Below are 16369 nucleotides of genomic sequence, written 5' to 3'. Positions count from 1 at the left end.
ATGGAGATGGGAGTGAACAAAACAGATCATTGCTGTTTTCATGATGGAACTTCAAACTTGTGGGGGAAACAGGAGGCTTGTAAAGAAGTGAAATACATATGAAAGAGTTAACAAGAGTGCTCTGGAAATAAAGAGCAGAATAGAGATATGATTGAGAATACCAGGGATAGTATGGTGAGTCTAAGGTAGCAACAGAATTCTTATATTTTGATTGCTCAGGTAAGGCCTCTCTGTGGAGGTAACATTTAATTTTTTTTAACGTTTATTTATTTTTGAGAGTGGGAGAGCAAGCGAGCACAAGCAGGGGAGGGGCAGAGAGAGGGAGACACAGAATCCCAAGTAGGCTCCAGCTCTGAGCTGTCAGCACAGAGCCCGACGCGGGGCTCGGACCCATGAACTGGGAGGGAGATCATGACCTGAGCCGAAGTTGGACACTCAACCGACTGAGCCACCCAGGCACCCCCAAATCTCAGTTTAAATGTTAGGGGTGCTCAGAGCCTGGATCCTGCTTGGGATTCTGTGTCTCCCTCTCTCTGCCCCTCCCCCGCTTGCGTTCTGTTTTTCTCTCTCTCAAAAATAAACATTAAAAAATGTTTTAAAAAATAAGCTGAGATTTGAAGGTTAAAGGGAGAGAAGAGGCCACCTCCGTGTGTGTGTGTGTGTGTGTGTGTGTGTGTGTATGATGCCTAAGTGTAGTGATGGGTAGGGTGTGGGTGGAGAGGGAGGGAGAGAAAGAGAGAGAGCCATCTATTGATTCAGGACTTGTGCCCAATCATCCCCAGGTAGAGAATAAGCCAGTACACACAGAAGTAATGAGAAGAGGAGCAGAATTCCCTTATCATTTTCCCCAAAGTCTCATTAGGTAAAGGTAAAGTAATAAGCAAATCACTGGAGGGATAAGACGATTCCCATTTGCAGTTCTCACTACTAATGGATGAAGGACATACATTCAGGTTACTAAGAACCAACATCCAAGTTTGATAGTAAAATCTCTCTACTGTTTTCTTAAACATTTTTCCAGTTCATATGAAATGCATATTCATTACAGAACAAAATTCAGAACCCAATGATAAAAAGAAGAAAAAAATTAAAATCATCCACATTTTTACTCCCCTAAAACAATCAGTGCTAATAAGCCTTCTAAAATACCTCCCCCCACCCCCTTTGCCCCCGCCTTTCAGTATCTGTGGAGATTTGAGTGAAACTTTACAGATTCTCTAGTTTAATGCCCACATATTTTTAGATAACAACCTTTTCTGGTCCGCAGTTTTTTCAGCACAATAAGATTATGGTTTATTATTGGACAACAGTTTACACATACATCAAACAAGCCCAAACTACAGAAACTTAAGACAAAAAAAAAAAGACACCTTTTATCTTTGGCCTCTTTAACCGTCTCATACAAACAGCTGTTTAAAGTACAGCTAAGTACATACACAAAAAAATGTTACTGGAGTAAGAGTGTATGTGTGCGTGTGTGCGCGTGCGCGCATGTTTTACAAGTTTTTTTTTTTTTACTCTCCTTTGAGATGTAATGAACATGGTCACACCACAAGTAGGACAGAGACTGCTCCCAAGGCTAGCTTGTTCATCCAAGATTAAAAACGACTGACCCCAACAATATGAGCAAAAATATAAAATGTAAATAAAGATTATAAACACATTTTCCTTTTTAAAGTATGTTTAAGAAAAAAGCAGCGCCTGGGAAATTCTGGCCGTCCTTTCTGCTGCAGATTCAGGTTGTGGTTTGGATTGTGTGGGGGGAGCACGTGTCACTGTGGGGGCGCTGCCAGTGGGTGGGAGGGACTTTCGTTTTGAAGGTGACCACGTTTAGATTCTGAGTCTGGGCGTGGAGGGTGAATGGTCATGGAGGACTTTTTGTTTGTTTTAAAGTTCAGCTTTTCCTTTTATGGTGTCTGGTCATCCTCGTCAGCTTTCTGCTTCTTGGTGTCAACATCATCTCTCTCCCCATCTTCAAATTTTTTTTTTTTTAATGTTTAAGAGACACAGCGTGAACGGGGGAGGGTCAGAGAGAGAGGGAGACACAGAATCCTAAGCAGGCTCCAGGCTCCGAGCTGTCAGCACAGAGCCCGACGTGGGGCTCGAACTCACGGACCGTGAGATCATGACCTGAGCCAAAGTCAGTCGCTCAACTGACTGAGCCACCCAGGCGCCCCATCTCTCCCCATCTTCAGTTGCCTGTTTGCCTGGAGCCGCCTCCGCCTCCTCATCTTCGTCTCCATCCTCTTCCTTACCATCGTCTTCCTCTTCCTCCTCCTTTTCTTGTCTTCTGCCTTTTCTCCATCTACCTTATTGATGGCGTCCTGCTCCCCATTTTCCTCATTCTCAGCCTTCCCACCGGCAGGCGCATCTCTTCCATCCTCCGCCTTCACCTCCAGGCGGTGATCTGGCGGCAGGTGATCTTGCGCAGCAGGTCCGTGCGGCGGCGACCCTGGTCCCACGCAGCGGGTCCCAAACAACGCGAGAGTTGGAGACGCTGGCACTAGTGCGGCCACAGGCTGTGGCTGCGGTGGTGGCCGCGTGAGCCGGCCAGACCCCTGGGCCGTGTGAAGACGACTTTTCTAGCGGGGCCAGTGGGGCCAGAACAAGTTGCTTTCATCTTCCTCCTCCTGTCCCCCAGTAGAACGGAACTCCCAGAGGACAGAACTTTGCGGTATTCTCTCAGTATTTACTAAACGGTGCCTGGCGCTATTCGATTTTTGCTGAATGAATAAGTGGAATTTACGTAGGCCTTGTGATCTGGATCTTCGTACCCTTAGTGTGGTCACCTCCCATTGTCCTAAATGCCTACATTACTTGGATATGTGTGGCTTGGGGTGTTTGGTTTTGGTTTGAGTGCTACATGCACTCAAGCGGTTTGTAATGAAGATTTTTCATCATAATGAAGAATATATATACATATATATCTATATATATCATATATATATAAATTTTTATTAAAACGTTTTTTAATGTTTATTTTTGAGACACAGAGAGTGGGGGAGGGGCAGAGAGAGGGAGACACAGAATCCCAAGCAGGCTCCAGGCTCTGAGCTGTCAGCACAGAGCCAGATGTGGGGCTCAAACCCACGAGCTGTGAGATCATGACCTGAGCTGAAGTCGGCTGCTTAACAAACTGAGCCACCCAGGCACCCCTATTTCATTTTAAGTAGGTTTCACGCAGAGCCCAATGCAGGGCTTGAATTCAGATCAAGAGTTGGGTGCTTAACAGACTGAGCTATCCAGGTGCTCCATAATGAAGAATATCATTAAAAAACACACCTAGAGATGAGGACCCAACTCCCTCAACTAAATAGCTGGTTAATTAAACAGTCTAGTGTAAATACTTGTAAATGAAGGAGGAGCCTTTTTTTCCACTGATAATCCATCTTGCTGTTCACAGCCAATATGGATTTTTGGTTTAGACACCTTGTGTGGTTTTGAAGTTCCCTGGTTCCCCCACCCAAAGCCCCTTTACATTTACAGAGCTGGTCAAGTCTTCAGTTGCTTTTTGGCACTGACTAAATGCCCAAATGCTAAATACCCATAAATCAGTGTTTATACCTCTTAATGTTCGTGTGTTGAAACTCTATAAACCCAACTAAAGGTATAGCTTTTCTCAGGAGATGCTCAATGACCATGTATTTATTCATTTAGCACAGTACATGACAAGAAAATTCCTCTGCATCTGCCGTTTGAGTAAGCAAATTAAAAACGCAACAAGATAATTTCAGCTTCAGAGACAAGTTCTCATGTGATGTGATTAGTGCCTTAGGGAGAACAAGGTAATTTGGAAAGGGTGCTCAGCAGAGTCCTCATTGTGGAGGCCAGGTTTGAGCTGAGAATCAAATGACAGGAAGGAACAAGTCACTTGACAGTGTGGTGGAAGCTTGCATCAGTCAGCAGGAGCAGAAACAAAGGCTCCGAGGTGCACATCCTTCTGCATGTTTGTGGAACAAGAATAAAGCAAGGGGGAGAGAGGTAGCTGGGAGGTCAGAGAGGTCACTGCTGACCTGTCACTTTCCTAAGCAGAAGCTGCCAATTCTGACAGTGATTCAGAGATATTCCATAATGTCATGATACTTACAAGGAAGGGCAGAGGGCTAGAAGCGGAACAGGTTTGGGGCCACCATCAATGGGTAGAGTTAGCCTTTGCCTGTGCAGATCAATCCTGATACAGGTACCAAAGCAACTTACTTTGCGGACAGAATTTCCATCTTAATCAAAATCAAGGCTGGCAGTAACTCAGAGGTCTTATCTCCACCCCTGTACCATCCCGTCCAGCTTTATTGAGATGTAATTGACACATAACACCGTGTAAGTTTAAGATGTGCAATGTGACGATTTCATATACTTACGTATTGTGAAGTGATCACCACAATAAGGTTAGTTAACGCATCTGTCACCTCACATAATTACGATATATTTATTTTTTTGCAGTGAGAACATTTAAATTTTACTCTAGAATTTTTCAGTTATACAATACAGCATTGCCAGCTGTAGTTACCATGCTGTATACTAGATCTCCAGAACTTACTCATCTTATAAATTTGTAGCCTTTGACCAACATGTCCTCATTTCCCTCACCCCGTAGCTCGGCAACCACCATTCCACTCTCTGTTTCCTATAGGTTTTGATTAAAAAAAAAATAGGTTCCATATATAAGTGAGGTAATGCAGGATTTGTCTTGCTGTCTGACTTTTTTCAGTTAACATAATGCCTCAAGGTCCGTCAATGTGGTTGCAAATGGCAGGATTTCCTTCTTTTTTTATGGCTAAATAATATTATATATTTATATTTATAATATTTTTATTTTAGGATATTATTTAGAATAATATTAATAATACTTAGAATTAATGGGGTGCCTGGGTGGCTCAGTTGGTTGAGCATCCAACTCTTGGTTTCAGCTCAGGTCATGATCCCAGGGTTGTGGGCTCGAGGCCCGCATTGGGCTCTGTGCTGAGCATGGAGCCTGCTTAAGATTCTGTCTCCCCATGTGCCTTCTCTGCATGTGGGTTCCCTCTCTCTCTCTCTCTCTCTCAAAAAAAGAAAAAAAAATAATTAGAATTGGTAATATTTAAAACATTTTCTTTTTATATAAATGTATACATTGTATATATTCATGCTACATCTTCTTTATTCATCCATCAGTGGACACTTGGGTTGTTTCCACATCTTGGCTATTGTGAACAATGTTGCGGTGAATGTGGGTATGTAGGTTTCTCTTTGAGACAGTGATATCATTTCCCTTAAGTGTATGTCCAGAAATGTGATTGCTGGATCTTATGGTAGTTCAATTTTTAATTTTTTAAGGAATCTCCATGCTATTTCCATAGTGGCTGTACCAGTTTCCATTCCCACCAACAGGGCACAAAGGTTCCCTTTTCTCCACATCCTAGCGAGCACTTATTATCTTTTATCTTTTTGGTAATAGCGTTTCTAAGAGGTTTGAGGTGATCTCTCAGTATGGCTTTGATTTGCATCTCCCTGATGATTAATAAAGTTGAGCATCTTTTCACGTACCTGTTGGCCATTTGCATGTCTTCTCTTGAAAAACGTTCATTTATGTTCTGTGTCCATTTCTAATCAGATAATTATTATTTTGCTATTAAGATGTATGAGTTCCTTAAATATTTTGGATATTAGCCCTTATCTAGTGTATAGTTTGCAAATATTTTCTCACATTCCATAGGTTGTTAGAGATCTTCTTTATCACCTTTTGTGCCTGGATAAATCTTGACTAAGTCTGATGCCTTATGTATTCAAGGTGGACACGTTTGATGATCTTCTTGGTTCAGCCATGTGAGGTCTTCCAGTGCAGCTCCATTTTCTCCAGTCTTCTCCATTGCCATTCACTCCTTGATTGGCTTGATTTCTTAAGTGTCCTCTGATTCTTTCATCGCACGAAAATCCTGTCCTGAATTCTGGTCCCTTTGGAGATGGTCCTAATCTCTTGATTAACTCATTAGTCACTTCTTCTGGGATCTAGACCTTGCTCCTATCTCCCTAACTATGAATGAGTCTTCTAAAGGGAAGGCCATGAGTCACCTAACTATGAGTCACACCCATACTTTAAAGATGCACATATTTTTTTGCAGTAAGGATCACCTGTCCTGCAGAGTAGGACTGTTTATAATTAAATTTGTTCTGTTTTAGGGGCTGTTCCACAAAGCAAATCCTTGTGATTCGGAGTTTCTTGGTGGCTTAGAAGTTCTGGTCATGACACAACAAGACATGGTTTTATGGAAATGATAAAATAGGCTGTAAGGAGATTCACTGATGCTGCTATTGCTTTTTTCGAGTACAACTGCTGGACACCATGTGTGACATCCAAATGTCCATTAGGTTTTTGTAAACATGGAAATGGCATAGAAAAATATGCAAGCTACAAAACTGGGCTACTGTCCTCAGGGATTTCATATCTCTGTGGCTGCACCGCTTTATTCTGTCCCCCAAAACAAGCACTCATGGAACTCAGGACCATCTTTCATCAATAATGCAAACCTTCCTTCAACGCCGTTTAGATAATCCCTGTTACCACTGAAACACGTGCAGGACTTGGGACACTTCACTTGTTTAATTTATCTTTGAAAAACTGGTAGGGCCTCTTTACTTTTCTAACTTTGGTAGAAAGGAAAGTCTCTTTTCTGATGTCGATTTAGTCTCTAATAATATGTGACTGTCAGCTTGCAGTTCTGGAAAATGATAGACTGGGATCAGAAAGAAGGTTTTTCATTCGTAATAATAAACTGCAGGTACAATGAGTGCAGATTCATCACCTCGTTTTGGATAATTTGGAGGTCTGTCATTTGGTTTTGTTATAGGTGTGGCATTGCTATCCTTCACTCGCCACTTGTCAGGCTTTCTTTTCATCGGAAGTCAGCCTAACTGAACTCTATCTCTTTTCTGTCATAATAGCTGTTACAACTTAGAGGTTTTTCAGGACACTGTAATGAAATCACTTTCAAACTTTTACATGTTGACAAGTTTTTTTAATATACGAAACTGGGGTTTTATTTTGTTAAAATTCACCCATTATGATAGGCAGGCCTAATAGCTCCTTCAAAAGATGGCCACATCCTGATCCTCAGAGCCTGGGAACATTTACCTCAGATGGCAAAAGGGACTTGGCAAATGTGGTTAATGCTAAGGATCTTGAGATGAGAAGATTATCCTAGATTATCTAGGAGGGCCCAATCTAATCACACGAGTCCTTAAAAGCAGAGAACCTTTCCTGGTTGTGGTCAGAAAGAGATTCAAGGGTCAGAGGTGTGTGACATAACTCGCTTTGCAGATGGAGGAGGGGTCATAAGCTATGGAATGCAGGTGGCCTCTAGAAGCTGGAAAAGGCCAGGAAATGGGTTCTTGCCTGGAGCCTCCAGAAAGGAATGCAACCCTACTGACATTTTGGGTTTATCCCAGTGAGGTCTGTGTCAGGCCTGTAACTTATAGAATTATAAGATAATAATAATATGTCACTTTTTATATATAATAATATATGTATATATATATTATATATATTTGGAATATTTATATATATTAACATATAAAATATATTTTATTTATTATATTAAATTATTAAATAATTATTTTAAATAATTCTCAATAATGAATTAAATTATTAAATAATTATTAATATATTAAATATATTTAATATATATTAAATATATATTAAATATATATATTTGGAATATTATATATATTATTATATATGATATATATAATAATATATATAATAATAATATGTCACTTTTTAAATGAAGTTTGTTGTGGTTTATCATGGCAGCGGTAAAAGACTAACACAACAACCAAAGTTGTAGAGAGGATTCTATTGTTTATCTAGGAAGGTTTGAGGATAAGACTCAAATTTAAATAGGTCTAAGAAGTGATCTCTTGGGGGAAAATTCATATTTTTTCCAAGCACCTAAAAAGGATTACTCTGTTGTTCAAAGCAAAAGCCTTCAAAAAGTTTAAGTCTTTTTCATTTAAAAAAAAAAAAAAAAGGTTAACCTAGAGCATATAATCAGAAGATTGCTTATTTAGGTATGACTGTTTTAGAATCCATGGTAAATTTGGTTGAAAATGGATGAAATACTAGCTGAGAATGATTTTTAAAGTAAGATACATCACAAAGTTTAATATGATAATGTTCATTTACGTTTGTAAAGCACTTTAAGATTATACATATATATTTAAAAATTATATCATCTCCTTTAAGCCTTACAACAATCCCAGTAAAGAGACTGGGGCTCCTGAAGGCTGATTTGTTTGCCCCCTGAGAACTCAAACCAGGGTCTTCCAACTTAGAATGTGCTGCTTTGTGATGTGTTGGAGAGACAATTCAGTGTCATGTTTACAGGTACAAACTCTGGAGCCAGACTGACTTGAATCTTGGCCTTGCTACTGGCTGTATGGTCTTGGACAAGTTATTTAGCCTCTCGGTGTCATATTTTGTTCAATGTAAAGTGGTGGGAATGATGGTACCTGGTTCACAGAGTTGTGAACATTAAATTAAATCTCTGTGTGGAAAGTGCTTCAACTATGTGCCCAACGCCTCTTAATTCTTATTATAGTTTTGTGGAAGGGCTGACATCTACGTCAGTATTTAGGTGTCAGAGTCTTCGCCAGCCTTGCTAACTTGGTGTCGACCATCACCCTACTTGCTGCAGAAGTAAGCCGAGCTGCCCCACGTGCCAGATTTATTTCTCGAAGGAAGCATACCCACTCTGAGCAACTGGTCTATTAGAATTTAATCACATGTGTGGTGAAAGCACAGGGAGAGTTTCTTTCATGACCACCTCTATGAGGTGGTCTTGAGGTGTGAGATGAGGGAACTAATACAACATCCCTTGCGGTTTCCTCCTACTCCTGAAGCCAATAGATCAAATTACACAGAGCTGAAAAGTTAAACTTGAGAGTTGTCAGTGGAAACTATTTATGGAGGCTCTAGGATAGTGTGAGTCAAAACTGTGATTTATGGAGCTTTCTTTCCAGGTAGTGAGGTCAGCTAATGTTGATACACTTAGGCGTATGAAGTATCTTACTTTCCTTATGCTGCTGAAAATGAGGAAATAGGGAAAAGAAAGCCCGCAGCTTTGAGATTCGTTGCTCTTGTTGGGGACGGAGTAATAGTTACAGGTATTACCTGGAGGTGGGGGTGGGGGGGGTGGGGGGTTGGGGGGGTGGGAGTCTACACCTCCTCTGGTAGTTTTTCTGTTAACTCCTTTCTACCATGAGAGAATTTTATAGTCCTATTTCTTCTTTCTGATTTCCACCGAGACTTAGAACTCCTTCTTTCCTTTTTTCGATCTGTCCTATCCAGAGTGAGGGATAGGAAATCCTTGTGTTAAACCTACAGTGATACAGTCTGCTAAGTTGTTTATTGAACCTCACCACCAAGACAGTGGAGACTTGGAAGCACTGACTCCTATGAAAGGTGGGCAGAGCATCCCAGGATGGTCTCAGTAGCCATTTTCAGGGTATGGATCTTCTTTGATTGGTTTTGTGATCATTTTGTCCTTTCCAGCTCATGAACAACTCTGAATTCGCAGCTCTGCCAGTGGGGCAGCCACTTCTGAATATAATTCATGGGGTCAACAGCCTATGGCCTGGTGCCAATCTTTTTCTTCTTTTTGTCCCTATTTGGGCATTAATTTTGAGTGCAAGACTATTTACATTAATTGGTAGGAGTCCTTCAGGCGTTGCATCCCACCCTACTCACCTCCGTCTGCTACACCCTGGATATACTGAATCTCCCATCCTCTTCTGGTCAAGGAGTTAAGAAAGATGATGACGACGACACATAAATGCCCCTGTTTTACTGCTGTTCCAACTACTGTCCTTCTCTACCATCCACCATACTGTACCAAGGCTTGGTTGCTTTGATGAATTTATCTATTGAGGGGGTAGAAATGGGCAGGTTGGGTATGGCAATCAAAAGGAAACCCCAGAGGCACCTGGGTGGCTCAGTCGGTTAAGCGTCCAACTTCAGCCCAGGTCATGATCTCACAGTCTGTGAGTTCCAGCCCCATGTCGGGCTCTGTGCTGACAGATCAGAGCCTGGAGCCTGCTTCAGATTCTGTGTCTCCTCTCTCTCTCTCTCTCTCTGCCCCTCCCCTGCTCATGCTCTGTCTCTCAAAAATTAATAAATGTTAAAAAAATTTTTTACAAAGGAAACCCTAGAAGTTCTTTCTCTTCCAGATAATTCTCAATACCATCTTAGTTGACATTGTTAAGGCACTTTTTATGGACTAAGTGCCATATGAGGATACAATGAGAAGAGAGTTGTAAACTCGGAAATGAGCCCCCACCAAGAACTTGGCCATGCTTGACCCTATTCTCAGACTTCCAGCCTCCAAAACTGTGAGAAATAAATGTTTGTTGTTTCAGCGACCCAACCTATGGTATTCTGACTTGGTGCCCTTTCTGTTTCAGCAGTTTGAGCAGACTAAGATAGCATACTTCCCATTAAACTTTCCCCTGTTCCCGCTGTTTTTCCTCTCTGAGCATGAGCTGATCCTTCTTTTTTTCCCCTCTTTTCTTTCCATTTACCCCCAAGACTTTTGAGAACATATTTTATGAGTTTAATCACATTTGATATTATTGTAACACACATTGAATAGGATTTTTCTCTAGACGGCTCATCTCAGACATCCTACAGTGCAATCTTATGCTTCCAGTATTTTTGCTACCTCTTTTTAAGCGAGGTTTCTGGCCACAGATTCTGGCACTGGAATGCAATGTCTTCACCAACACTGGTGTCACTGGCATAGTTTTAGCATGTAGAGGTATGTTCCCCAAAAAGGATATAGAGTAGTCTTGGAGGAAGACTTTGGAAACAAGTATAAAATTCAACAAGTGGCTTTCTTTCAATTATGAGGACATGGTGGACAAGCTTTGCAGAAATGTTAATTGCAGCCTATATGCTGTACTATACGGCCATAACCACCTCAGCTCTTCTCTTATCCTTCAGACAGACACCTGCTGGGCTCATTACCTTCCCTCTAAGCCTGTTCTTGTACTATGATTCCAGACTCGTGGACCAAAAAGTTAGAGAATTTGTGGCTGTCTCTGATTCCTTTTTCTCTACTCCGTATGAACAGTTAGCCACCATATCCTGCCAATTTACCTCACATTGTCTCTCTGTTTGGTTCCCTCTTTCCAATTTGTTGTCACATCTCAAGATCAGAAATCCAATGTCTCTTGTAATCTTGCCCTGATTTTCACAGTATTCATATAATTGTTAAAAGTATATTTGATCACACCATTCCCCTGTTAAAAATCTTTCATGGCTTGGCAACTAAAAAAATCCAAACTCTGTCATGACCTTCACAGCCCCATCCTAACTTATTATTTCCACAAGCTCTATGCTGTACTCATGGTCAATACTCACTATTCCTCACAGAGAATTTAAAATGCCATGTCTTTGAACTGGCTGTCCTTTAGCCTGAAATGCCCTTTCTTTCTCTTCCCATCTTAAGTTTGGTTTAAAAATCACCTCTTCCCTGAAGATTTTACTGATGATTTTCTTGGTCAGAACCTTCAGACAAACCTTTCTCTGCCCTGCAGCATTTTCTTTTGTAGTTTTGCAAAATACTAATTTCTTTCTTTTCCAGTATCGGAGAACTTCTGTGGTAAGCGAATAACACGAAAACAATATTCTTGTGGGCAAATGTGTTTTGAATTCAGAACTGTTGGCTTCAAGACGCACATTGGGGAGACGTGTAACACAGAAGCTCCTTCCATTACTATTCTGTACTCCACTTCAACACCCTGGTGCATCGTCACCCCCTTCTTCCCTTAGGCAGTCCTAATGTCAAATTATGCCAACTTCATGGAAATATAATTGCAAAACAGCTGGCTGTAAGCAATGATCCTTTTGTGTGAGATATCAAAGAGCCACTGAAGGCTTTTTGTATTTACAATGAGAACTAGAGAGCAGCAGTTCAAAGCCAGATAATGCAAGATGCCTGCAGTTTTCATTTGGAAAATTTTGTGTAATTATACTCTCTTCTTTCCTAACTACCACAGTGACCATGGGCCCTTGTGACTATGGCCTTTCCATTTTAGCCAAAGACTTCTCTTAATAAGAAGTAGCCTCATTTCAGCTGTTTTGTTCAATCCCTCTGAACCAGTACCTGGCTTCTGAGTAACTTGGAGCATTATTCCTTTTATCCTTTTTTTCTCTGGATAATCACCAAATTTCAACTTAGATATTGGATGAGGAAAGTAATGCTTGTATCACTTAGGGTTCTGAATTTAAAGTGACTTAAAACCCATTTCAAAATGGTGTAAATTGTAAAGGTAACTTATTGACTTATGTGATGGAAAAGTCCAGAAGTAGGGCTGGGTGGCAAAGATTGTTAATTGTCCCCCAAAATCCATTTCCCCTTACTTGTTAGCAATAGAATTCCTGAAGTTTTACCTGGGCACCAGCTCATCCAGTTGGAAATATTTCTCCCAAACTCTCTTGCAACTCAGTATGACCAAATACCTGACTTCTGGCTATTGGAAGTAAATAGATGTGGTGAGTGTAAACTCCACAGCGTATCCTTAAGATGGTCGTTCTCAATGGGGGGCTGTTTTATCCCTCCGATATTTGGAAATGTCTGAAGACATTTTTGATGGCCATAATTTGGAGGTGAGGTGATACGGGCATTGAGTGGGTAGAGGCCGGGGATTTTATTACACATCCTATAACGTATAGGACAGCCCTCAACAGTAAAGAATTATCAGTTCCCAGATGTCAGTAGAGCTAAAGTTGATAAGCTGTGCCTTAATATAAGCTTCACATCCTCCATTCTTCCATTCTTTTTCTTGCAATTGAAACACGGATGTGATGGGAGGGCAGTGAAGCAGCTTTTACCTTGCAACGTGAAAACAATACTCTAGGGGGACAGAACGACAAGTGAGGAAGATCCTACATTCCTAAAAGAGCCACAGCCCCAGAACTGCCTACCAGTGTTGGCCATTCACCCACATATGCACATGTGGAAGGTAAAGAATTTCAAACAAAAATTCTATGTTTTTGAGCTACTGTATTGTGGAGTCTTTTTGTTACAGCCTGTTCCCTATCTAGCAGATTCAATATCAGCAAGATCCTGGGTTGCCTATATCACTATCCAGTTTTTGGTGAAGTTATCCTCAGATTCCACATGGTGGCCTCCCCAAGACATCCTGGGCTCTTCTCGTAAGGATGTGAATGACTTTACTAGCTATTAAGTCTCACATCATCGCACTATACCATCCGAGGGAAAAGAGAGTCTACATCAGAATTCCCAGGAAAAGTCCAACCTCACTCATCTAACAAAGATGAAATGTCTACTCTGTTAATCCCCGTGGCAAAGAGAATGTGATGGGCTATGTTGGCTTAGTCCTGTGTCACGTATCCATCCCCAAACCAATCAGGAGGGCCAGAAGTCCTTTCCTTGAGTTGGGGGTAGGCTCAACTCTATTCTAAGCACAATGCTAAAAATGGAAGAATATGGTGGTTCCTCAGACAGGAATTAGAAGGCTCTTACCAAAAGAGTGGGAAGTAGAAGTTGGGAGGTGACCAACCAATGATTGTTCAACCTAGGATCTCTAGGATCCCATCTCTGTCTAAATTTGGAAGTGTGCCTACGCTTCTTTGTAGAGAGACATTTCCTTCCCACTTGAGGTCAAATTCCTAGGAATGAGCCATGGAGCACTTGTGCAAGTGGTCCAGCTATAACAGAGACAGCAGAGTTAAACCGTGCAGAATTAAGAGAGTTTCTTTGCCAACTGCAGCTTTTCCTTGTGCGCTTATTGAGTAAGCCTATTTTATCGGTAAGCCAATCATTTAATAGTATACGAATAATTAAATAGTAATAGGGTTCACAGAGCAATTTCCGTCAGTGGCAGTTACTTGAGGGGGTTTTTATAAGTAATTTGCAAGTACTTAGAGAAGACTACACTGAGGAGCTTATGTGCCTTCTAGTTTAAAATGCTCCCTGTAATGTTATGTAAGGATGTAGAATTAAAAATATATTCTGGGAAAATTTTCTATGTGCGCACACAATTTAAAAATGAATTTACATTAGTTAAGTGCAGTGTTTGCTAGACGAAAACAACATTAGATAAGTGACTGCCACAGAGGAAATCAGCTTCATTTTAATGAGACAGACCATAAAATAGCATAGGCTGATTAGTTCATTAATGGTGGCAAAGTGCTTTGAGGAGACAAAAACATAAATGCAAAACTCTATTATATTGTGAATTAAATGGAAAACATTTTTGGTCATGATGGAGGAAGCCACTGAATCCCAGCCATCATTTCTAACATTGCCAAATGGATGTACACGACCGCCAGCCTCTTGATTAAAAATATAGGTGTGTGTGCACCAAAAGTGGGGAATGAGGGTACAATGAAGATAGATTTCACCGATGTGGCATGTATATGGACATGTAAAAGAGCAGAGTGAGGGTTTGAGCTCTGCATTTAGTAGAGGAAGGAGTATATTGTATTTGCAAAATCTGAGTCTTTTCTCTTTGGTTTTTGAGGTGAAGTTCTTCATCTGTAATTCACCCTTCTTTTCCCTGTACTTTCTGGGAAGGGCAAACACATGAGAGCAGGAGCAGTAGTAATTATGTTTGATTCTTTCTGGATGACTACAAAGAGTTTAGTGGAATGACCAAGTATAAACTGTTTGTATGAACTGATGAACAAAAACAGTCAAAGGATGCAGTAAAGCAAACAAAATTGCAAATGGCAAATTCGACCTGACTTTTTTTCTTTTCTGGAGATTTGGACTTTGTCTCTTATTTATGCCAGATGAAAGGTCACACACGACATCTATCGTCCTTCCTTCTTCCCTCCCTCTCTCCCTTCCTTCCTTCCTTCCTTCCTTCCTTCCTTCCCTCCCTCCCCTCTCCTTCCCTCCCTCCTTCATTCCTTCTTACAGTATTAGACATTTGTACTTGACAAGGCAGCATCGATGACATTGTTATTTGGCAACATTGCTAGGAATTTTAAGCACACATAATATGACAAGTGGATGTTACTCCTTCTCCACATAGAGGTAGTTTCCCAGCACTTCAGCATGAGTAGAAAGTGAAAACTATGTGAAAATATCTTATATATAATATGACTAAATAGAGTTAGCGCAATGCAGTGGGGTTACCTCAGGCTCAGTTAGTTCTCAGGTTAGTTTAGCCAGAATCAGTTTTACTCTCATTAACTCCCTATCTCTTGCACATATATGCTTTAAAATGTCTATGTGTCTTATGGGGCGCCTGGGTGGCTTAGTCGGTTAAACATCTGACATCAGCTCAGGTCATGATCTCACGGCTTGTGAGTTCGAGCCCTGCGTCGGGCTCTGTGCTGCTGACAGCTCAGAGCCTGGAACCTGCTTCTGATTCTGTGTCTGCCTCTCTCTGTGTCCCTCCCCTGCTCGTGCTCTGTCTCTCTCTCTCAAAAATACACATAAAAAAATAAAAGATAATGGCTATGTGTCTTCTAGACATTTTGCCATCTGAGCATTAGAAAGTTTATGGACTGAGGCGTCTAGGTGACTCAGTCGGTTAAGTGTCTAATTTTGGCTCAGGTCATGTTTTCATGGTTCATGGGTTTGAGCCCTGAGTTGGGCTCTGTGCTGACAGCTCAGAGCCTGGAGCTTGCTTCGGATTCTGTGTCTCCTTCTCTCTTTGACCCTCCCCCTGGTCACACTCTGTCTCTCTCTCAAAAATAAATAAACATTAAAAAAAAGAAAGAAAGTTTATGGACCAAGACTGCCTTACAATAATTGAGGGAGAGATTTGGAAATGTTTCCAGATGTAGTAGAAGAATCTCTCTCCATGTCTTCATTTTGAACTGTTTCTAGAACTTGCCAAATGTCTGGGTATATTTCCCAGCGAGTGATGGAACGGCCCTTCTGTGCCTTAGCTGGAAATGTCTCAATGCTTCTTTCTCTGCTTGAAAAAGAAAATACATTAATGTTTCCAGGACGGTTTCTTTCCTCTTGATGTCCTCATTCCTGCCTTTCAGTGACATTGATGAGCTTGTGGTCCTAGAGGAGGGTGAATGATGCTGCTTTGATTCTCCCTTTAGACAAAGAGATGATAATTTTAAGACTCATAATATTATTGATAACTCATACATCCCACCTTTGGTTTGAGATTTTATGGTATGAATAATGCATGTCCTTTCAAAAAAAACCTTTGAACACCCTGGTTGTCTTGTTATTAAATTTCTCTATTTGAATGTTGGTTTCCCTTTTCCTTCATGAAAGGATTTCATTTTGGTTTATTGATGGCCAAATATGGGTCTCTTTCATAAAGCAGTGAAGCTACTTGAAATCAGCTGGTGCTCTGCACATTAAGAAGGTAGGGAGCTTTACAGGAGAGATCAACT

The 16369-nt window shown here is 40.9% G+C and overlaps 1 protein-coding gene across 1 annotated transcript in view; it reads right to left on the bottom strand.

The window, feature by feature from the left end:
• SYT1 (synaptotagmin 1) overlaps positions 1-16369 on the bottom strand; it is a 555677-nt gene that overhangs the window by 5262 nt on the left and 534046 nt on the right. The window lies entirely within an intron of this gene.

The sequence above is a fragment of the Prionailurus viverrinus genome, chromosome B4 (genome assembly GCF_022837055.1).
Source record: "Prionailurus viverrinus isolate Anna chromosome B4, UM_Priviv_1.0, whole genome shotgun sequence".
NCBI lineage: Eukaryota > Metazoa > Chordata > Mammalia > Carnivora > Felidae > Prionailurus > Prionailurus viverrinus.
Note: the sequence above shows the minus strand (reverse complement) of the source record. Positions and strands in the feature narration are given on the sequence as shown.